We start from the raw sequence: 20,169 nt of genomic DNA on the forward strand, positions 1-20,169 counted from the left end.
AAAGACTTCTGAGATTTTAAAAAAAAATTTTTGAAGTAGAAGAATCTGTAGAATACTTTTACGGCGAGACCAGAGGACAGCAGATATATTGATGAACAATGTATTGTTTAATTTAGCAACACAATCATTTTTGGACAGTTGGCAAACATAGATCACATAACGTGGGGGAAAATAAGCTAATTATGATTTTTTTATGATTAAGTAAAAGCATGTTTATATTTTATGTTTATTTTAATCCTTTCGTGTAGAGCAGATCAAAGGGGTTTACAATCATAAAAGGTAAATAATATATTAGATCAAAATCCACACCGTGTTGTTTTATCTTTCAATGGAGGTATTACTATTAATAAGATTTATGAAGAGGACTCAGTATTTCTTATGTCCTTTGCTCTGCTCCTGCTGGCACTGGGTCTGGACTGGGTCACATGGATCTACGGGAAACAGAAACATTAAGGCAAAATTAATGATGTTCTTTTTGTTTTTGCTACTGCTGCTTTCAATTCCACTTGAATAGGAACTGGAATTTACTAAAGTAGAACACTATGAGCTGCAACTTGCATAAGAACATAAGAATAGCCATATTACACCACCTTGGGTGAATCGCTTTATAAAGGCGGTTAACAAATTCCAATAAATAAATACTGGGTCAAACCAGTGGTCCATCTAGCCCAGTATTCTTTTTCCAACCATGGCCAATCCAGGTCACAGAAACCCAAATAGTAGGAAGATTCTATGCTATCAATCCCAGGGCAAGCAGTGGCTTCCTCCATGTCCATCTCAATTACAGACTATGAACTTTTCCTCCAGGAACTTGTGCAAACCTTTTAAAAACCCAGTTACGCTAACTGCTGTTACTATATTCTCTGACAGAATTCCAGAGCTTAACTATTCTTTGAGTGAAAAAATATTTCCTCCTATTTGTTTTAAAAGTATTTCCATATAATTTCATTGACCAGCTTATAATCGAACGAGAAAAACGCCCAAGTTCCGACCTAAATCAGGAGATGGGCGTCTTTCTCACAAAAACAAATAAAGCGGTATAATCGAAAGCCGAACTTTGGACGCTTTCAACTGCACTCCGTCGCGGATGCGGACAAAGTGGACGGGGGCGTGTCGGAGGCGTGGTGAAGGCGGAACTGGGGCGTGGTTATCACCCGAACAGAGATGGGCGCCTTTCGCCGATAATGGATGCGTTTGTAGCTAGAATTTAGGGCACTTTTCCTGGACCCTGTTTTTTCACGAATAAGGCCCCAAAAAGTGCCCTAAATGACCAGATGACCCCCAGAGGGAGTCGGGGATGACCTCCCCTGACTCCCCCAGTGGTCACTAACCCCCTCCCACCACAAAAAATGATGTTTCACAACTTTTTATTTTCACCCTCAAATGTCATACCCTCCTCCCAAGCAGCAGTATGCAGGTCCCTGGAGCAGTTGTTAGGGGGTGCAGTGGACGTCAGGCAGGTGGACCCAGGCCCATCCCCCCCCTACCTGTTACAATTGTGCTGCTTAATGCTTAGTCGTCCAACCCCCCCAAACCCACTGTACCCACATGTAGGTGCCCCCCTTCACCCCTTAGGGCTATAGTAATGGTGTAGACTTGTGGGCAGTGGGTTTTGAGGGGGATTTGGGGGGCTCAACACCCAAGGGAAGGGTGCTGTGCACCTGGGAGCTCTTTTACCTTTTTTTTGTTTTTGTAAAAGTGCCCCCTAGGGTGCCCGGTTGGTGTCCTGGCATGTGAGGGGGACCAGTGCACTACGAATGCTGGCTCCTCCCATGACCAAAGGGCTTGTATTTGGTCATTTTTTAGATGGGCGTCGTCGGTTTCCATTATCAGCGAAAACTGAGGTCGTCCATCTCTAAGGTTGACCATCTCAACATTTAGGTCGACCATCTCTTAGGTCGACCTAAATTCTGAGATTTGGGCATCCCCGACCGTATTATCAAAACGAAAGATGGACGCCCATCTTGTTTCGATAATACGGGATACCCCGCCCCTTCGCGGGGACATCCTCAGAGATGGGCGCCCTTAGAGATGGGTGTCCCTGTTCGAAAATGCCCCTCTGAGTGTCCTTTGGTCTTTGAATTTTTTGAAAGAGTGGAAAATTGATTTACTGTTTTCTACATCACTCAGGATTTTATATACCTTAATCATATCCCCCTTCAGCTATCTCTTTTCCAATCTGAAAAGTCCTAGCCTCTTTAGCCTTTCCTCATATGGGAAGAGTTCCATCCACTTTATTATTGTGGTCACTCTTCTTTGTGTTATATAATTTTTGAGATATGGCAGCCAGAACTGAATGCAATGCTGAAGGTGAGGTTGCACCATGGAGCAATAAAGAGGCATTATGGTATTCTTGGTCTTATTTACCATCCCATTCCTAATAATTCCTAGCATCCCATTTACTTTTTTGGCCGCTGAAGCTACACACGGGGCACAAGATTTCAGTGTATTGTCTACAATGACACCTAGATGTTTTTCTTGAGTGCTGACCCCCAAGATGGACCCTAGCATCAGGTAACTATAATTATGATTATCCTCTCCTATGTGCATCGCTTTGCATTTTTCCACATTAAATTTCATCTGCCATTTGGATGCCCAGTCTTCAAATTTCCTAAGGTTTTCCTGAAAGTTTTCATAGTCCTCATGTGTTTTAACAACCTTGAATAGTTTTCTGTCACCTGCAAATTTAATCACCTCACTCATTGTTCTGATTTCCAGAGCATTTATAAATATGTTAAATAGCACCAGTCCTAGTACAGATCCCTGTGGCACTCCAATATCCACCTCCATTGAGAGACATGGCCATTTAACCCCACCCCCTGTTTTCTGTCCCATGACTACCCCCTGCCCCCCAAGCTCAGAAATAAAAAGATATAAAATGTTATTGTGTCACCCTGCTACATCTGTGACTGACAGAAGTGAGTGTTTATAGAGGGGGAAGAGAGAGGGGAGAAATCTAATAACTGCCAATCTGAGACAGGAAGGAGGAAGTGAGGAATTCCCCAAGATTCCCACAAATCCGAGTTCCTTACTATTTGCCCCCCCCCCCCCCCAAATAAAGCAGGCAAACTATGTTTATGTATGTATGTTGCCTTCAAACTTCTAGAATCCACTCTGGCTTGTGAACTATCTCCTCCACACTACACTGTTGATCATATCGCAATAAACCTTGAATTTAGAACATTTGAATTGCTATACTGGGTTAGACGAAAGGTTCTTCAAACCTAGTATCCTGTTTCCAACAGTGGCCAGTCCAGGTCATAATTACCTGGCCAGATCCCAAAAGGTAGACAGATTTCATTCTTCATATTTCCAGGGAGAAGTAGTGGATTTCACCAAATCTACCTTAATAGCAGTTTACTAATTTTTACTCTAGGAACTTATCTTTCTTCTTTAAACCCATATAACTGCTTTTACCACAACCTCTAGAAACAAATTCCAGTGTTAATAAGGTATTGAGTAAAAAGTATTTTCTCCAATTTGTTTTAAATGTACTACTGAGTAAGTACATGATCAAGTTGTGAAAATTCTATCTACTGAAAAATATAACAGTATTCCAGTGATATATGTTACTGTAAATACAATTTCTCTGAACAATAACAGATTGGAGTAGCAAAGAGGTGCTGAGTGACTAGCAGCGACAGAAGAAAAAAACAGAAAGCAGACACTGGAAGTCCAAACGAATAAAGAAATTGTTTGGACTTCCAGTATCTGCTGTTTTTTCTTTAAAACAATTTCTCTTACTTTGGCACTTAGATATCTGGTCCTGGCACTGTGGCACATCCTTGCATGCTGAAATTAAGAAAAGGAATATATAGTTTAAATATGTGTGCATGTTATGGTATAGTTAAGACATTGTGTTATGATTATTATTATTATTATTATTATTATTACATTTATATCCCAGATTATCCAGAAAATAAGCTCAAGTTAAATGTGGTATACAGATTAGATTGAAATTCAAAACATAGAGTACAACAATATTGAAATAATATACTATAGTGGCTAAGAATTTTAGAATATTGATGGATATTAATCCAAAGGAGTGTGCATGTAGGCAGAGAGTGAGCGGGCTATGAGCGTGTATCCCAGTTACATGTGTAGTTTATAGACTACTGTAAATTAAACGACTCACTTAGCATACTTAGGCATACCAATTTATGCCTGCCATCAACATGCTGATTTATGCTAGCATTCTACAATGGCATCAAGATGCCATTTACAGAATTTGTACTAAGTACATGGCATTAGAGTGCCTACATTGAGGTGCCAATTTATAGAATTGCCAGATTAGTAAAGAATAATGAATTTATAAACCTAAGTCTACACTGTAGTCATCGAGCTACTCCAGCTTATTTGCATTCTGTTCTTATTCCGTATTTTCCTGCTTATTCTCTTAGATCTGCTCAGAAGAAATTTTAACAATTCCTTCTTCTTCTCACTTCAGCTTAGAAACTTCTCAGAGAGCGGCTTTTAGCTGTTTTATCCCATATTGTGGCATACCCTTCCTGTGGACATTCGTATGGAAAGTTCTTCTAGAAATTCAAAATAGGCGTCAAGACATGGCTTTTTATTCAGGTTTCCAACATACTATAAATTTCATTAAAACAGTGGCTAGCAATTATACCAAATCCTCTTTCCTTTTTGGAAATTTTATTGGAATTAATTGTCTAATTGCTTTCTCTACCTTTTGTGTAGTTAATCTTGTGTAACTTAGGAGTCCTTTTACTAAGCTATGGAAAAAAGGGCTTCATACCGGCAGGAGCCATTTTTTCCGTGCACCAGGGCCCTTTTACCACAGTGAAAATGCACCAAAAAATGGCCATGTGGCAGGGAGCACTTACAGCCACCCACTGAGGTGGTGGTAAGGGCTCCTGCGGTAACCTGATGGTAACCGGGCAGCGCACGGTGATGCCCGATTACCACTGGGTTAGCACCACACTACAGAAAATTTACAGAGCACCAGAAATAGTATGCGCTCCAGCCAGAACTACCACTGGTGGCCATTTTGTAAAAGATCCCCCTAGATTTTTTTAGGGGGGTTGTCTGTGTTCTGAATACAATTTCTGGCTTGTAAAATGCTTTGATGTTATCGTAAAAAAGTGGAATGTCAAGTTTTTACAAAATAAATAAAATACATAATAAATCAATTTATGGTAAGTTCAGAAACAAGAGCAATCCCTTGAGCAGCAGACATGTTGGGTGTCATTATGAGCAAATAATTGCAGTTTAAAAAATTGAGGTTACACAAATAATAGTTCAGCTATAATCCTCAATGACCTAGGAACCTTTTAATTAAAGCTTAGCGCATGCTAACAGCCATTAGCGTGTGCTAAATGTGCATCCTATTTTATACCTATGGTTATGTGGCACCCCCAGGTTCTATATAGCACAACTTAAGTTGCGCATACAAATCCGGTTGTATTCTGGATTTACATGCACAAATTAATTAACAAGCCAATCAGCACCAATAATTGCCAATTAACAATCAATTTTCCATACTAATTGGTATTAATTAGAATTTAAGCATACAGCTGATGGCCCAGTTTACTAAGCCACGCTATAAGTGCACTAACTTTTTAGTGTGCACTAAAATTTAGCACGCATTAACAAGAAAGACACCTTTTATATTCCTATGGGTGTCTCTAGGGTTAGTGCATGCTAAGTTTTAGCGCACACTAAAAAGTTTGTGTGTCTACAGCGTGGCTTAGTAAACAGGGTCCTAAGTGTATTCTATAATGTGATGTGCATACATTGTAAGTTGCATAGTTGAAAAGGGGGCATGACCATGCATTGTTAAAGAATACCCCTGGTCCGTGCCTAATTTAGGGGCCCTTTTACTAAGCCGCATAAGCATCTACGCACGCCCAATGCGCGCCAAAATGGAGTTACTGAATGACTATCGCATAGCCCTTGCAGTAATTTCGTTTTTAGCTTGCATCCGCAATGCATGCCTGAAAAATATTTTTTATTTTCTGGTGTGCATCAGCTACGCGTGCCAAGTGGCATTTGGCATGTGTAGGTCATTACCGCCCAGTTACCGTGTGAGACTAACACTAGGTCAATGGCTGGTGGTGAGATCTCAGACCCAAAATGGATGCGTGGCAATTTTCATTTTGCCGCAAGTCCATTTTCTGCAAAAATTTTTAAAAAGGCATTTTTTGCAGGTGCGCTGAAAAATGATTCTGCGCGTGCCCAAAACACATGTCTAAACTACCGCAGGCCATTTTTCAGCACACCCTAGTAAAAGGACCCCTTAGGCATCGGCAGTTGCACCAAGTTTTACTTGGCAAAACTGCCCACGACTAAATTTAGTCCCACGGACGGGCGCTTGATATACTCTATAAACCGCATGGAGATTTAGGCATACGCCTAGGTGTATTTCATTTTGGCACTGATTTTTTAGGCATCATACATAGAATCTAGTTCTTAGTGCATGCTAAGCGCATTAGGGCATGCTAAGCTTTAGTGAAAGGGCCCCTGGGAGACGAAGAAGGACAAGTTAAGGTGCTTAACTTTGCTTAACACGTTAAAAGGCAATAACTCATATTCATATAACACATTAATATTCCATAATGCAGAATACGTAGTAATGAGATACAAAGCATGCAAAAAGGCTTCCTAACTTTATCTGATTAACTACACATTTAGCAATCTGAATATCACTACTAACTGGATAGCAATTCTGGGTTGGTGCTGAAACCAGATATTCAGTGCCAGCCAATTTCCATTTTAACCACAGCAGCTAGCATTTCACTTAATATGTCGCAGTTAAATATTGGCCCCAGAGTTTTTGGATCCCATCTTAAACTGTGAGGCCTAATCATTTTTGGTTTTTTTTCCCCCATAGATGTTTAATATTAGATTTGGGTTTATAGGTTACCTGTTTCTTAAAAAGAGCAGCCACACATTTTTCACTTTTAGACTGGCAAAATTTATTCTTTCCTTAATGTGTGCTGATAAGTGTTGTCACTCTATTGAGCCCAGGCCAATGATATATCTTGTTACAGTAGCTGGCCTTCCTTCAGAAAACAGATTGTCAAGTTACTTGATACATGTACAGTGTACTGTCTCAGCCAGTTGGTTGATACTAGTTTTGATATTTCATACATCTCATATATTACAAGAATCACTCTGATTTGGGGGGGTCTATATATTTTCCCACTTTAAGATCAGCAGATACCAGTTATAGCCACCACTTTTAACATGACCAGAAAGGCAGCAGTACCATGACCTAACAGCCAACACCTGTTTTATGGTTTTTCCATTATGCTTGGTCAAATATATCAAATATATGATTCAGCTTTCTGCAGCCAATATTTTGGTTAGCAATTGCCTTATCAGAGGGGTTAAATTTGACCAGAAGATTTGTCAGTCATTCATAAACTGGATGTTTAGCTACATAGTGGTAAAATAATATACTATGCTACAAAGTGTTAATTCCACCACTTATAAATTAACCTTGTAACTAAAAACATTCTGCTTTACAGTTTCAAGAAACCACATGAAGGATCTAAATATGCTCACCGTTAAGTTTAGGGATATTCAGCACCAGCATTAATTTACTAATAGCATTTCAATTTTATTCTACTATTAATTAGATCAACAGTTCAATGTTACAAATTTGGATCATGAAATAAGATCTTATAAGGCAGTCAAACTGCTATTATTTTGGATTGTAACCCACTCTAGCTTGTATGAGAAGAGTGGCATATCATGCATGTTAAACTATTAAACTATTACGTCCACAAGACTGATCACATTTAATGATTACAAATACATAATCTTTACTACTACTATGCTAAGTAGTGTTTTATACTGATATTCCACAAATCACTATTGGTTCTAGACATATTCCAAAACATCTAAACATAATCACATATTACAAACAAAAGCAATTTACAAGAACACATAATCGCTCAAAAATCTGAATCAATCTAACAGGTATGATTAACCATATTCATCAGGAATTGATTCTAAAATGTTATTACTTACAATCTATGCATGGGTCACCTATCTTCTGGCATGGATCTTGGCAGGGGTCTTGGCATTGTTGCTTTTGATAGCTACCACCCTTTGCAGACATGATTGATTTTGTCACCCTACAGCAAGGAAAAAGGTTGCAAAGATGAAGAATTCTCTAAGTGGTGTATGGTCTCTAAAGATGTGTTGTTTTTATACCCTAGCAGGCTTCAATGCCAGGGGATACTGGCTAATTTTCCATGGGTGGAGACCATAAATAGTCATTATACTATAATAAGGTTCCAGTGGTTATGATATTTGTAAAACTTGTAAACCCATGATTAATTTTATGTTATTTCTCAAAGACAGGGTGTAGCTTATCTAATGTGATATTCCATGGCTGAAACCTTCTTTTATATTGTTTCTACACTTTATTTGTTTTCATTCCTTTTGAATTAATTCATTATTGAGAATTAATTCAATAATCACTATGAGGTAATAATCTGTTTTTAACAGGTGAGCACATGTTTACATAAGTAAACATATGCTTCATTCCCTCCCCTACTGTGGCAGAGAAACCAAGGTTGATCCATCCCAAAGATTGAGATGTACTGCTCCAATGAGGAAATTGATGGTCAGGGTCAATTTTTCTAGATGGTGAGTGCATACTATAGATATGAAAAGAATTGAATACATATTGTTTTGCTAATTAGACAATATGATTTAACATTCATATTTTATTTCAGTTACAGTCAGTGGAATAAATTCCTTCCAAACATTCCCTGCCATACTGGTCAAAGATGGAGGAAGATACAAAGGGGCCACTTGCAGTCGTTCTGGAGGCCCTTTCAGAAATTACCACTTGGGAGTTCTTAACTTAAATGTAATTCCCTGTGAATGGACCATGGTCCATTCTTTTCTATAGGTATTCTTTACGGTGTGCATGAGTAGATGCCCCTTTTGGTTTCAACCTCCTCCACTGTTAGCCTATCCCCCTTTGGCCTCTGTTTTCCCCAAACTAGGAAGCCCCCACTTTGGCCTCAATTTCACACATACACCCTCCACCCCAACAACTCATGCTTGAATTAAATCATCGTCTGTGCTCCCCTCAATCTTTCCTGCAATCTTTTCATCTTCTCTACCAAGCTTCCGCTGTTTTCACTTCTGTGACGGGGGAAGGGAATTGGGAAATCCTGCCAGCTGGTCAGCCCTGCTGCTCTCTCCACTATACCGTCTGTATTTTTACTCGTGGGGCCTGGGAAATACTGGCAACTGCATTGCTCTGGTCCAAGCTCCAATTCATATGTATGTGAGACTTCTCCCATCGCATGAGACTCTTTCATAGTGTGTGAAAAAGTATATAAAGCACATGCTTTTATCTAGAAAGGCAGTATATCAAATGTTTGACCCATACCCATACCCCACATAAAAGATGAGGCTGGGTTGAAGGATGCAAAGATTGCACTTTGGAATCTCCACCTGTACTTTTCAACATGTATTCTGTACCTGCCTCCATGAATATGCAAAATGTGTATATACTTGTGTACCCACATTGTGCCTGTTGGTTGAACTTTCAAGGGCTAGGATGGTCATCAACTGTTCCCGTTTGGTTCATTTTCTACATTCAAAGTGGCATCGAATGGGGCATTGTCATCCTCTTTTCCAATGATAACTGGAGTTCTTCAAGAATTGTTGTTGGTACCTGTATTGTTTAATATTTTTAGCTCCTTTAGCTGCATTGATACAGGGAATGCCCCTATGTATATGCAAATGATATGGAAATTGTTTTTTTTTCTTTAGATCTGGTTTCCATGGTCATGTCATACATAGAAAACTACTTGATGGAAGTGACCAACTGGCTGAAAGAACACAAAATGGTCCTTAACGTAGCAAAATGCCATGTGTTTTAGGTATAGCAAAGATACCCCAATAATTTTCTTCAATTGATGGGACACCACTATGACTCCGTAATTCATTGCAAGTTTTAGAGATGCTTTCTGGTTTGTAGCTTTCATTTAATCCAGAGCTCTTGTCTATGGTTACTGTTCCTAGTTTGTTTGTTTTTTTTCCTTTCAGAGAATCAGCTTAGTCAAATAATACCTACCATTAACTGACCTAAAGACTCTGGTACATGCTCTAGTAAGATGAAAATTGGATGACTCTAACACATTATTCAATGAACTTCCTTTGTCTTCTCTTCAAAAATTACAACTACTTCAGAATACAGCAGTATACTCACAGGAGCAAAACATATGATCACATCTACCTCTTATTACAATCCCAACTACAAATACCATAGAGGTTGAAATTTAAAATATTAATCTAGGTGTACTATATTTAGCCTGCAGTGACTGGCAGTTTTTAAGCCACTGACAGTTGTGGACTGAATTAAGCACAGATATTCAACGCCAGGCACCATCCAAAATTCAGACCACTGTCCATTTAGCGCAGTAGATAAAGTTGACATCTAAAACCTAAGTGGATCACAAAATAATGCATATAATAAAAACAATCAACAATAAACAAGACAACACAATATGTAATCCATCATCTTCCTTAGAAACTGTCCACTCTTCAATTACTCACAAAATAAAAACAATTAAACACAAAGAATACCTGCACAAATGTGTTTTCAAGAGCATCTTAAACTGCATAGTGCTAATGTACAATCGTAGAGCCCCAGGTAGTGCATTCAGCAAAAATGGGCCAACCATAGAAAATGCGGTCTTTAAGTTTCAACATAATGTACAGCAAGAATCCCTTGAATTGACAGATACACAGCTCTTGCAGAATGTACCTACCAATGGAGGCAGTAAATTGACAAAGTCTAAACCATATATCAAGGAGCAAATGAGTACAGAATCAGTGATAATATCATAAACTGTACCCTTAACTGAACAAATAAGCAATGCAACTGCTTCTACACTGGAGTGATGTGCAAAACCGTTGACACACCCATAACTATAGCAGCAGCATTTTGAACAGCTTGCAAACCCCTACACCTAGAAAATGAAATCCCCAGCTATAAGGCATTGCAGTAGTCCACCTTTGAACGAACCAGACTCTGGATAACAGTTCTAAAGTCATTTCCAAATAACGTGGAGGGGCATAATCGAATGCGAACACCTATCTCCATGGGCTTCTATGTCCGAAAACGGGTACGTGAAGAGGCGGGACAGACCGTATTTTCGAAAAAATGGACATTTTTCAGTTGGGCGTTTGTTTTTTTTAGCGATAATGGAAACTAAAAACGCCCAGCTCAAAAACGTCCTAATCTGAGTCATTTGGTCATGGGAGGGGCCACGATTCGTAGTACACTCGCTTCCCTGACATGCCAGGACACCAACTGGGCACTCTAGAGGTCAGTGCGGTGGACTTCAGATAACGCTTCCACATGCATAGCTCCCTTACCATGGGTGCTGAGCACCCAACCCCCTCCCCCAAAACCCACTACCCACAAATGTACTACTACTACTACTACTTAACATTTCTAGAGCGCTACTAGGGTTACGCAGCGCTGTACAAATTGACAATTAAGGACGGTCCCTGCTCGGAAGAGCTTACAATCTAAAGGACGAAATGTCAAGTTGGGGTAGATAAGTTTTCTGAGAAGAGGTGTAGTGATTAGGTGCCAAAGGCGACATTGAAGAGGTGGGCTTTGAGCATTGATTTGAAGATGGGTAGGGAGGGGGCACGGCGTATGGGCTCAGGGAGTTTGTTCCAGGCATGGGGTGAGGCGAGACAGAAGGGACGGAGCCTGGAGTTGGAGGTGGTGGAGAAGGGTACTGAAAGGAGGGATTTGTCTTGAGAGCGGAGGTTACGGGTAGGGACGTAAGGGGAGATGAGGGTAGAGAGGTACGGAGGGGCCGCAGACGAGTGCATTTGTAGGTGAGTAAGAGAAGCTTGAACTGTATGCGGTATCTGATTGGGAGCCAGTGAAGTGACTTGAGGAGAGGTCTGATATGAGTATATCGGTTAAGGCGGAAGATAAGACGTGCGGCAGAGTTCTGGATGGACTGAAGGGGGAGTAGATGGCTACGTGGGAGGCCAGTCAGGAGTGGGTTGCAGTAGTCAAGGCGAGAGATAATGAGAGAGTGGATGAGAGTTCGGGTGGTGTGTTCGGAGAGGAAGGGGCGAATTTTGCTGATGTTATAGAGGAAGAAGCGACAGGTCTCGGCTATCTGCTGGATGTGCGCAGAAAAGGAGAGGGAGGAGTCGAAGATGACACCGAGGTTGCGGGCAGATGAGACGAGGACGATGAGGGTGTTCTCAACTGAGATAGAGAGTGAAGGGAGAGGGGAAGTGGGTTTGGGTGGGAAGACAATAAGTTCAGTCTTGGACATATTCAGTTTCAGGTGGCGGTTGGACATCCAGGCAGCAATGTCGGATAAGCAGGCCGAGACTTTGGCCTGGGTATCCGCAGTGATTTCTGGTGTGGAGAGATAAAGCTGGGTGTCGTCGGCATAAAGATGATAGTGGAAACCATGAGAAGAAATCAGGGAGCCTAAGGAAGAGGTGTAGATTGATAAAAGAAGGGGCCCAAGGACAGATCCCTGAGGAATTCCAACAGAGAGCGGGATAGGGGAGGAGGACGAACCATGAGAGTGTACTCTGAAGGTACGATGGGAGAGATAAGAGGAGAACCAGGAGAGGACAGAGCCCTGGAACCCAAGGGAGGACAGTGTGTCAAGAAGTAGGTTGTGATTGACAGTGTCAAAAGCGGCGGAGAGGTCGAGGAGGATGAGGATGGAGTAGTGACCTTTGGATTTGGCGAGGAATAGGTCATTGCAGACTTTAGATAGTGCCGTTTCTGTTGAGTGTAGGGGGCGAAAGTCGGATTGGAGCGGATCGAGGATGGCATGAGAGGAGAGAAAATCAGTACAGCGGCTGTGAACGGCGCGTTCATGTATCTTGGAGAGGAAGGGTAGGAGGGAAATGGGGCGGTAGTTGGAGGGACTGGTAGGGTCAAGTGATGGTTTTTTGAGGAGTGGAGTGACCACAGCATGCTTGAAGGTGTCCAGGACAGATGCAGTGGAGAGAGAGAGGTTAAGTATATGACAGATGGTGGGGGTGATGGTAGGAGTGATGGTGTTGAGTAGGTTAGTGGGGATGGGGTCAGAGGAACAAGTGGTGGCTTTCGAGGAGGAGAAGAGATGGGCGATTTCCTCTTCGGTGATAGCAGGAAAGGAGGAGAAGGAGGCCTGGGTAGGTTGGATGAGAGAGTGAGATATAGGCTGAAGAGGAGGAGAGGGAGTAGTGGTGAATTTGAGGTTGATCTTCTGGACCTTGTCACGGAAGTAGTGGGCCAGAGGTTGAGGAGAGAGTGAAGGGGGGGTGGGAGCAGAGGGCACTTTGAGGAGGGAGTTGAGGGTGGCGAATAGACGACGAGGGTTAGAGCTAAGGGAATTGGTCAATTGGATATAATAGTCCTGCTTAGCGAGGAATAGGGAGGATTGGAAGGAGGATAGCATGAATTTGAAGTGAATGAAGTCAGTAAGGGTGCGAGATTTCCTCCAGAGGCGTTCAGCCGAATGGGCGCAGGAGCGAAGGTATCGGGTGCAAGGGGTCAGCCAGGGCTGGGGATTGGTACGTCTTGTGGGCCGGGAGGTGGACAGTGCAAGGGTGTCTAGAGCAGAGGAAAGAGTGGCATTGTAAGTGGAGACAGCTTTGTCAACGGATGTGGAGGACAAGATGGAAGGGAGGAGATCAGAGATAGTAGAGGATAAGGTGGAGGGGTCAACAGCCTGGAGATTTCTGGACGTAGCAGTTAGTGTTGGGCGAGAGTGAGGGGGAGGGTGCTGAAGTGTGAATGTGATAAGGTGGTGGTCGGAGAGAGGAAGAGGTGAAACGCAGAAAGTGGAGGGTGAGCAAGTAGAAGAGAGGACGAGATCAAGATAGTGGCCAGATTTGTGAGTAGGAGTGGTGGGGCTCAGTTGGAGGTTGAAGGAGGAGGTAAGAGTGAGGAACTGAGCAACATATGAATCGGAAGGGTTATCAGTGTGGATGTTGAAGTCACCGAGAATGAGGGATGGGGATGAGGGCTCAAGAAAGACGGAGAGCCAGGCATCGAAGTCGGTAAGGAAGGATGGGAGGGATTTATCAGGGGGGCGGTAAATGACTGTAACTCTGAGTGGCAGTGGGTGGAATAGATGGATGGAGTGAACTTCAAAGGATGAGAAGCTGTGAGACTGAGGTAGGTGGAGAGGTTGGAAACTGCAGGCGGGCGAAAGTAGTAGTCCGACGCCGCCACCGCGGCCGACTGGGTGGGGCGAATGGGAGAAAAGATAACCTCCGTGGCATAGGGCTGCGATTGAGGCAGAGTTGTCCGGGGTGAGCCAGGTTTCAGTTAGGGCGAGCAGATGAAGGGAATGGGAGATGAAGAGATCGTGGGTACAACACTATCATAGCTCTTAGGGGTGAAGGGGGCACCTACATGTGGGTACAGTGGGTTTTTGAGACCTCCCATTTACCAGCACAAGTGTTACAGGTAGGGGGGATGGGCCTGGGTCCACCTGGCTGAAGTGCACTGCGGTACTCACTAAAAGTGCTCCAGGGACCTGCATACACGCAGGCCTCTAGGACTTGTTGCTGCTATATAACATTGGCACACCAGTTGACACCTGAAGACTAATCTCTCCAAAAACGTCCTTTATTGGAATAAGCACGCTTACTCACAGTTAACTGCAGATCAGAGGTTGTGCCCCACTGGCAACGAGTCTCCCTGGTACTGAGATTAGCAGTAGGTCAGAGCTGGCAGAATGGTGTACAATGCCCTCTTTCAGCCACATTCAAGGTAAGAACTAAGTTCTGTAACGTGGCTAACACCTGAAAGGGATCTAAAACTGGCTTACAAAAATGGCCACTACCTCATGGACTACCGGAAACAAAACAGGGCACACTCTGACCCAGTACGCAGGGGGAAAAGCTCCAGTCTTATCTTCAGTCCAGCCTTGCCCAGGTGTCTCGCCTACTGCCAGTCAGGGCCTAGCCAACATTTTAGTTGGGAGGAGGGGAATAAATAAGTTAACCTTGGTCCATAGGCCCCCAAGCTCCCTGGTTGCTGGTATAATATGGGGCAAAATGTTTGTCAGGCCATGATCCTAGTGGTCCATTGAATTCTGTTGCCTAATGGCTAAATGCATGCGTGTACTGAATTACAAATATACCCCTTAATTCTATAAAAGTCACCAAATGTTTGCATGCAAATTTGAGCACATACCCAATTTGGGCAGGCAATTTAATTGAATAATGAGCCAATTAACACCAATAATTGGATTTTTAACAAGCAATTATTTGTACTAATTTAATTTAATTTATTGGCCCAAAAATGGGGGGTCAAAATGGGAGGCTCATGAGATTTTGGGGGTGGATCGGGGTGTGGTTTTCAATTACTCTTATAATTGGAACACCACACATAAATTTAGGCATGGGCATTTGTAGTACACTGGCCCCCCTGACATGCCAGGACACCAACTGGGCACCCTAGAGGTCAGTGCGGTGGACTTCAGAAAAAGCTCCCACATGCATGGCTCCCTTACTACGGGTGCTGAGCACCCAACCCCCCTCCCCCAAAACCCACTACCCACAAATGTACAACACTACCATAGCTCTTAGGGGTGAAGGGGGCACCTACATGTGCGTACAGTGGGTTTTGGAGACCTCCCATTTACCAGCACAAGTGTTACAGGTAGGGGGGGAATGGGCCTGGGTCCACCTGGCTGAAGTGCACTGCAGTACCCACTAAAAGTGCTCCAGGGACCTGCATACACGCAGGCCTCTAGGACTTGTTGCTGCTATATAACATTGGCACAGCAGTTGACACCTGAAGACTAATCTCGCCGAAAACATCCTTTATTGGAATAAGCACGCTTACTCAAAGTTAACTGCAGATCAGAGGTTGTGCCCCACTGGCAACGAGTCTCCCTGGTACTGAGATTAGCAGTAGGTCAGAGCTGGCAGAATGGTGTACAATGCCCTCTTTCAGCCACATTCAAGGTAAGAACTAAGTTCTGTAACGTGGCTAACACCTGAAAGGGATCTAAAACTGGCTTACAAAAATGGCCACTACCTCATGGACTACCGGAAACAAAACAGGGCACACTCTGACCCAGTACGCATGGGGAAAAGCACCATGGGAGTAGAGCCTACCAACTACCAACATCGTGAGCATTTGTCACAAGCTAGTGGAGTCACGGAGCCCAATACCCTACACCCACCACAATGCATTGCTGATGTGACTCTGCAGTGCGCATAACAGAAAAGGTGTCACACTCACCCGAGAGCCACATCAGAACCAGGGAAAGGCTGTTACAGGATAGAACACATTCTGCTGTCGTAGAGGTGGGTATGGCATTTGAGGCTGGAAAAAAAGTTATTAAAGTGGGGTTTTTTTGGTGGGAGGGGGTTAGTGACCACTGGGGGAGTCCGGGCAGGTCATCCCTGATTCTCTCCGGTGGTCATCTGGGCAGTTGGGGCACTTTTTGGGACTTGTTCGTGAAAAAAAAGGGTCCAAAAAAAGTGACCCAAAATCGTGGTAAAAACGCCTTTTTTTTCGATTATCAGCTAAAGACGCCCATCTCTCCTCGGCCGATAACCAATCCCCAGTTCCGCCTTCAGCATACCTCTGACACGCCCCTGTCAACTTTATTCGTTTCCACGACGGATTGCAGTTGAAAATGCCCAAAATCGGCTTTCGATTACACCGATTTGGGCGCCCACGGGAGAAAGACGCCCATTTCCCAATTTGGGTCGCAATATAGGCGTTTTTCTCTTTCGATTATAAGCAGGATAGTCTTCAGCTTGCTCAATAAACCTACATGAAAAAAGATGACCTCACCATTTGTACAACCTGATCAAATAAGAAACAAGCATTACTCCTAGCGACTCAATCATACACTTCACTAGCAGCTCCACATTTTCAATCTTCACAGACTCAGGCCAAACAAATTCCTCATGCTTTCTTGCCAACATAATCTCCACCTTCTTAATGTTCAAAATAAGCCTGTTGTTCCTCATCTGAGCAAACCACTGCCCTCATATATTTAAATGTTCACATTCTATCCATTTTCTACAGAAAACAAAAAATTGAACATTGTCAGCATACAAATGGTAGTGAACATCAAAGTATTCAAACAACAATCTTTATAAGGTCAAGGCCATATAGACATTAAAAAGAAGTGCAGATAGCTTTGACCCCTGAGGTACTATTTCCTTCATTGGAACCATCCAAAAAACAACTCCACCACTTTTAACCTGCATAGAGCATTCAGATAAAAATGAAAAAAATCATATACTTTCAGGTTTATTTTCAAAAGAGAAGGACGCCCATCTTCCGACACAAATTGGGAGATGGGTGTCTTTCTCTCAGGATCGCCCAAATCGGCATAATCGAAAGCCGATTTTGGACGTCCTCAACTGCTTTCTGTCATGGGGACGACCAAAGTTCATGGGGGCGAGTCGGCAGTGTACCGAAGGCGGGACGGGGGCATGGTTAAGAGCTGGGCATCCTCTGATGATAATGGAAAAAAGAAGGGCGTTCCTCATGAGCATTTTGACGACTTTACTTGGTCCCTTTTTTTTCACGACCAAGCCTTGAAAAAGTGCCCAAACTGACCAGATGACCACCAGAGGGAATCGGGGATGACATCCCCTTACTCCCCCAGTGGTCACTAACCCCCTCCCACCCAAAACAAATATTAAAAAACATTTTTCCAGCCTCTATGCCAGCCTCAAATGTCATACCCAGCTCCATGACAGCAGTACGCAGGTCCCTGGAACAGTTTTAGTGGGTGCAGTGCACTTCAGGCAGGCAGACCCAGGCCCACACCCCCCTCCCTTCCTCCTACATTTATGGTGGTAAATGTGAGCCCTTCGAAACCCACCAGAAACCCACTGCACACACATCTAGGTGCCCCCCTTTATCCCTAAGGGCAATGGTAGTGGTGTACAGTTGTGGGGAGTGGGTTTTGGGGGGTTATGGGGGGCTCAGCACCCAAGGTAAGGGAGCTATGCACCTGGGAGCAATTTGTGAAGTCTACTACAGTGCCCCCTAAGGTGCCCGGTTAGTGTCCTGGCATGTCAGAGGGACCAGTGCACTACGAATGCTGGCTCCTCCCATGACCAAATGCCTTGGATTTGGTCGTTTTTGAGATGGGGGTCCTTGGTTTCCATTATCGCTGAAAACCGGGGACGACTATCTCTAAGGTCGACGATCTCAACATTTAGGTCGACCATCTCTAAGGTCAACCTAAATGTTGAGATTTGGGTGTCCCCGACCGTATTATCAAAACGAAAGATGGAAGCCCATCTTGTTTCGATTATACGGGTTGCCTCGCCCCTTCCCAAGGATGTCCTCAGAGATGGGCGTCCTTAGAGATGGGTGTCCCCATTCAAAAATGCCCCTCCACATCTCATAGCCACACTGATACAATTTGAGCATCAACAATTCAAATGCAGATGATACATCTCATCTCAAGGTATCAACTGGCAGGTGGAGGAGTGGCCTAGTGGTTAGGGTGGTGGACTTTGGTCCTGGGGAACTAGGGAACTGAGTTTGATTCCTACTTCAGGTACAGGCAGCTCCTTGTGACTCTGGGCAAGTCACTTAACCCCCCATTGCACCAGGTACAAATAAGTACCTGTAAATGTAACAAAAAAAAAACTGTGGACAACACCAAGGTTTCCACCCCATGGGCTGCATGAAAACCATATTGATGTTTATCCAAATAATGGATTTGATCAATAAATTCTACCAACTGAAACAGCACAATCTTTTTATTGTTAAATCATGTTATTAGCATATTATAACATTATAAAATGTAGAAAGTATAGAACAGGAAATACTGATCTGGTTATAACTTTAGCTACAAAGATCCAAAAAGGAAATATGCTAACTGCTCAACTTATACCCATCCCTGCCCTTCACACCCCCACTCGGCCTATGTTCCTTTCCTGCACCAGAGTTCAAATACCTATAATGGAAAAACTGACTTACAAATTAAGCAAATGACTCCTCACTCATGGGGGATAACGTGTCCCAAAAAAGTGACCATGTGACCTGAAACTGAAGTACCAGACCCTGCGAAATGTCCTTGATATGTATTCATTCCGTTCTCATGTCCTGGATCATTAAGATTCTCCAGTGTTGGAAGGTGGCCTCTCAGTTAAATACCAAGTCTGCAGAATGGACTTAAGGCCAAACAATACCAACCACCATAGAAACCTATTGCTACCCTGTTTTGTTGGAGTTCCCAATATGTAGGCCCTAAATAGCAGAGAAGAAACATCCAAAACTCCTTAACAACCAGGCATGTCCAGAACATATGGCCTAAGTGTGTTGTAGAGATCCCGCACCTGCCGCAAGTGCTCTTCACTATCATAGGGAGTACAGAGATGGGCCTATAGTTCCCTAAAACTGTAAGATCTAAGGAAGCATGTTTTAACAGCGGCTTCACTGTAGCACATTTACACACCTCCAACAAATGCCTAGAGTTCAACATTGTCCACACTGGTGCCACCTTCCCAGCCAACTGATGTGTCACTACTGAAGAGCAAAGGTCCAATAAAGACCTAGTCGGGGTTATTTTACTCAAAATTGAATATATCTCCTACTTTGTCACCACACAAAACATCAGCCATTCTTCCACCACAATCCTATCTACAAGAATCTCGTCCACCACCCCTTTATCACCCAACAATTTCTCCAAACCTTCCACCTTATCTCTCAAAAATTCAACAAACACTTCTGCATCTGAACTTAAACACACATTAAAAATCAACATAGCCGTTCACCAACAATTTAACTGTATTGAACATTCTCTCAGTCTATTCAAAGCACACTTCACACAACTCCTATAATTTATTTATTTCATCCTCACATACCCACAGTGCCATGGCAGTCAGAATTGATAATTAAGCCAGGCTGTGTCAGGCCCCTCACCTGTTCACTATGGTCTCCAGCAGTATTCCATTCCCGGAAGGATCTGTTTACTTCCTTGAAACCCAGTACTTCCTTTATAGCTCTGCAAGAGGGCGCTGGCTGATGTAATCACTTCCTGTTTGGTAGTATTCCTGTCCACCAGCCAGTGCTTTTGCAACAGGACTAGAGTTGTCTACTGTGTTTGTTGCAGCCTTGTTCCAGTTTGTTTCCTGTTCCTACCTCTGTCTTGTTCTAGCCCTACTCCATGTTGGCAGCCTTCTTTCTGCCTT

At 43.1% G+C, this 20,169-nt stretch overlaps 1 long non-coding RNA gene across 1 annotated transcript; it reads right to left on the reverse strand.

The window, feature by feature from the left end:
• Positions 1-214: 214 nt before the first annotated feature.
• On the reverse strand, positions 215-8,128 carry LOC115470310. The gene is made up of 3 exons (XR_003942179.1): positions 7,996-8,128; positions 3,745-3,792; positions 215-431 (listed from the first exon to the last, which is right to left on the reverse strand). It is a non-coding gene; the product is annotated as an uncharacterized LOC115470310 (long non-coding RNA).
• Between the last annotated feature and the right edge of the window lie 12,041 nt (positions 8,129-20,169).

The sequence above is a fragment of the Microcaecilia unicolor genome, chromosome 5 (genome assembly GCF_901765095.1).
Source record: "Microcaecilia unicolor chromosome 5, aMicUni1.1, whole genome shotgun sequence".
Taxonomy (NCBI): Eukaryota; Metazoa; Chordata; class Amphibia; order Gymnophiona; family Siphonopidae; genus Microcaecilia; species Microcaecilia unicolor.